A 5,577-nucleotide genomic window follows, 5' to 3' on the forward strand; every position below is an offset into this window, starting at 1 on the left:
TGTCACCCCCTCCTCACATACACTACTACACCAGGTAATGTATACACAACACTGATACAGCATATAATGTGATAGTGTCACCCCCTCCTCACATACACTACTACACCAGGTCATGTATACACATCACTGATACAGTATATAATGTGACAGTGTCACCCCTTCCTCACATACACTACTACACCAGGTCATGTATACACATCACTGATACAGCATATAATGTGACAGTGTCACCCCCTCACATACACTACTACACCAGGGCATGTATACATATCACTGATACAGCATATAATGTAACAGTGTCACCCCCTCCTCACATACACTACTACACCAGGTCATGTATACACATCACTGATACAGCATATAATGTGACAGTGTCACCCCCTCACATACACTACTACACCAGGTCATGTATACATATCACTGATACAGCATATAATGTAACAGTGTCACCCCCTCCTCACATACACTACTACACCAGGTCATGTATACACATCACTGATACATCATATAATGTGACAGTGTCACCCCATCACATAAACTACTACACCAGGTCATGTATACACATCACTGATACAGTATATAATGTAACAGTGTCACCCCCTCCTCACATACACTACTACAGCAGGTCATGTATACACATCACTGATACAGCATATAATGTGACAGCGTCAGCCCCTCCTCACATACACTACTACACCAGGTCATGTATACACATCACTGATACAGCATATAATGTGACAGTGTCACTCCCTCCTCACATACACTACTACACCAGGTCATGTATACACATCACTGATACAGCATATAATGTGACAGTGTAACCCCCTCCTCACATACACTACTACACCAGGTCATGTATACACATCACTGATACAGCATATAATGTGACAGTGTCACCCCCTCACATACACTACTACACCAGGTCATGTATACACATCACTGATACAGCATATAATGTGACAGTGTCACCTCCTCCTCACATACACTACTATATCAGGTCATGTATACACATCACTGATACAGCGTATAATGAAACAGTGTCATCTCCTCCTCACATACACTACTACATCAGGTCACGTATACACATCACTGATATAGTATATAATGTGACAGTGTCACACCCTCACATACACTACTACACCAGGTCATGTATACACATCACTGATACAGCATATAATGTGACAGTGTCACCCCCTCCTCACATACACTACTACACCAGGTCATGTATACACATCACTGATACAGCATATCTTGTGACAGTGTCACCCCCTCCTCAAATACACTACTACACCAGGTCATGTATACACATCACTGATACAGCATATCATGTGACAGTGTCACCCCCTCCTCAAATACACTACTACACCAGGTCATGTATACACATCACTGATACAGCATATCATGTGACAGTGTCACCCCCTCCTCACATACACTACTACACCAGGTCATGTATACACATCACTGATACAGCATATCATGTGACTTTTGTCACCCTCCTCACATACACTACTACACCAGGTCACATATACACATCACTGATACAGCATATCATGTGACAGTGTCACCCCCTCCTCACATACACTACTGCACCAGGTCATGTATACACATCACTGATACAGCATATAATGTAACAGTGTCACCCCCTCCTCACATACACTACTACACCAGGTCATGTATACACATCACTGATACAGCATATAATGTGACAGTGTCACCCCCTCCTCACATACACTACTACACCAGGTCAAATATACACATCACTGATACAGCATATAATGTGACAGTGTCACCCCCTCCTCACATACACTACTACACCAGGTCACATATACACATCACTGATACAGCATATCATGTGACAGTGTCACCCCCTCCTCACATACACTACTGCACCAGGTCATGTATACACATCACTGATACAGCATATAATGTAACAGTGTCACCCCCTCCTCACATACACTACTACACCAGGTCATGTATACACATCACTGATACAGCATATAATGTGACAGTGTCACCCCCTACTCACATACGCTAATACACCAGGTCATTTTTATATACATTTACAGGTAACTTACTTGTATAATGATTCTTCTTCCCTAAAACGTAAATAAAAAAAAAAAGTTTAGGAATATTTGTTTCTACGACATTAAGATAATCATGAGTACAGGGAAAATCGTATTGGTGTTACTGACCTGTGTGCTGATGTACATATCTATCCTATATTTATATACGTTAGTGGTCCTGTGCTGTATATGTTTATATACTGTGTGTTACTGACCTGTGTGCTGATGCTTTGTACATATCTATCCTATATTTATATACGTTAGTGGTCCTATGCTGTATATGTTTATATACTGTGTGTTACTGACCTGTGTGCTGATGTACATATCTATACTATATTTATATATGTTAGTGGTCTTGTGCTGTATATGTTTATATACTGTGTGTTACTGACCTGTGTGCTGATGCTTTGTACATATCTATACTATATTTATATGCGTTAGTGGTCCTGTGCTGTATATGTTTATATACAGTGTGTTACTGACCTGTGTGCTGATGTACATATCTATCCTATATTTATATACGTTAGTGGTCCTGTGCTGTATATGTTTATATACTGTGTGTTACTGACCTGTGTGCTGATGTACATATCTATCCTATATTTATATACGTTAGTGGTCCTGTGCTGTATATGTTTATATACTGTGTGTTACTGACCTGTGTGCTGATGTACATATCTATCCTATATTTATATACGTTAGTGGTCTTGTGCTGTATATGTTTATATACTGTGTGTTACTGACCTGTGTGCTGATGTACATATCTATCCTATATTTATATATGTTAGTGGTCCTGTGCTGTATATGTTTATATACTGTGTGTTACTGACCTGTGTGCTGATGTACATATCTATCCTATATTTATATACGTTAGTGGTCCTGTGCTGTATATGTTTATATACTGTATGTTACTGACCTGTGTGCTGATACTTTGTACATATCTATCCTATATTTATATACGTTAGTGGTCCTGTGCTGTATATGTTTATATACTGTGTGTTACTGACCTGTGTGCTGATGCTTTGTACATATCTATCCTATATTTATATATGTTAGTGGTCCTGTGCTGTATATGTTTATATATTGTATGTTACAGACCTGTGTGCTGATACTTTGTACATATCTATCCTATATTTATATATGTTAGTGGTCTTGTGCTGTATATGTTTATATACTGTATGTTACTCACCTGTGTGCTGATGTACATATCTATACTATATTTATATACGTTAGTGGTCCTGTGCTGTATATGTTTATATACTGTGTGTTACTGACCTGTGTGCTGATACTTTGTACATATCTATCCTATATTTATATATGTTAGTGGTCCTGTGCTGTATATGTTTATATACTGTGTGTTACTGACCTGTGTGCTGATGCTTTGTACATATCTATCCTATATTTATATACGTTAGTGGTCCTGTGCTGTATATGTTTATATATTGTATGTTACAGACCTGTGTGCTGATACTTTGTACATATCTATCCTATATTTATATATGTTAGTGGTCTTGTGCTGTATATGTTTATATACTGTATGTTACTCACCTGTGTGCTGATGTACATATCTATACTATATTTATATACGTTAGTGGTCCTGTGCTGTATATGTTTATATACTGTGTGTTACTGACCTGTGTGCTGATGTACATATCTATACTATATTTATATATGTTAGTGGTCCTGTGCTGTATATATTTATATACTGTGTGTTACTGACCTGTGTGCTGATGTACATATCTATCCTATATTTATATATGTTAGTGGTCCTGTGCTGTATATGTTTATATACTGTGTGTTACTGACCTGTGTGCTGATGTACATATCTATACTATATTTATATGCGTTAGTGGTCTTGTGCTGTATATGTATATATACTGTGTGTTACTGACCTGTGTGCTGATGTACATATCTATACTATATTTATATGCGTTAGTGGTCCTGTGCTGTATATGTTTATATACTGTGTGTTACTGACCTGTGTGCTGATGTACATATCTATCCTATATTTATATATGTTAGTGGTCCTGTGCTGTATATGTTTATATACTGTATGTTACTGACCTGTGTGCTGATGTACATATATATCCTATATTTATATATGTTAGTGGCCCTGTGCTGTATGTGTTTATATACTGTATGTTACTGACCTGTGTGCTGATGCTTTGTACATATCTATCCTATATTTATATATGTTAGTGGTCCTGTGCTGTATATGTTTATATACTGTGTGTTACTGACCTGTGTGCTGATGTACATATCTATACTATATTTATATGCGTTAGTGGTCTTGTGCTGTATATGTATATATACTGTGTGTTACTGACCTGTGTGCTGATGTACATATCTATACTATATTTATATACGTTAGTGGTCCTGTGCTGTATATGTTTATATACTGTGTGTTACTGACCTGTGTGCTGATGTACATATCTATCCTATATTTATATACGTTAGTGGTCCTTTACTGTATATGTTTATATACTGTGTGTTACTGACCTGTGTGCTGATACTTTGTACATATCTATACTATATTTATATACGTTAGTGGTCCTGTGCTGTATATGTTTATATACTGTGTGTTACTGACCTGTGTGCTGATGTACATATCTATCCTATATTTATATACGTTAGTGGTCCTTTACTGTATATGTTTATATACTGTGTGTTACTGACCTGTGTGCTGATACTTTGTACATATCTATACTATATTTATATACGTTAGTGGCCCTGTGCTGTATATGTTTATATACTGTGTGTTACTGACCTGTGTGCTGATGTACATATCTATACTATATTTATATGCGTTAGTGGTCCTGTGCTGTATATGTTTATATACTGTATGTTACTGACCTGTGTGCTGATGCTTTGTACATATCTATCCTATATTTATATATGTTAGTGGTCCTGTGCTGTATATGTTTATATACTGTGTGTTACTGACCTGTGTGCTGATGTACATATATATCCTATATTTATATATGTTAGTGGTCCTGTGCTGTATATGTTTATATACTGTATGTTACTGACCTGTGTGCTGATGCTTTGTACATATCTATCCTATATTTATATATGTTAGTGGTCTTGTGCTGTATGTGTTTATATACTGTATGTTACTGACCTGTGTGCTGATGTACATATCTATCCTATATTTATATATGTTAGTGGTCCTGTGCTGTATATGTTTATATACTGTATGTTACTGACCTGTGTGCTGATGTACATATCTATCCTATATTTATATATGTTAGTGGCTCTGTGCTGTATATGTTTATATACTGTATGTTACTGACCTGTGTGCTGATGTACATATCTATACTATATTTATATATGTTAGTGGTCCTGTGCTGTATATGTTTATATACAGTGTGTTACTGACCTGTGTGCTGATGTACATATCTATACTATATTTATATACGTTAGTGGTCCTGTGCTGTATATGTTTATATACTGTGGTGTTACTGACCTGTGTGCTGATGGTACTATCTATACTATATTTATATACGTTAGTGTCCTG

This window comes from Bombina bombina, chromosome 7 (assembly GCF_027579735.1).
Source record: "Bombina bombina isolate aBomBom1 chromosome 7, aBomBom1.pri, whole genome shotgun sequence".
Taxonomy (NCBI): Eukaryota; Metazoa; Chordata; class Amphibia; order Anura; family Bombinatoridae; genus Bombina; species Bombina bombina.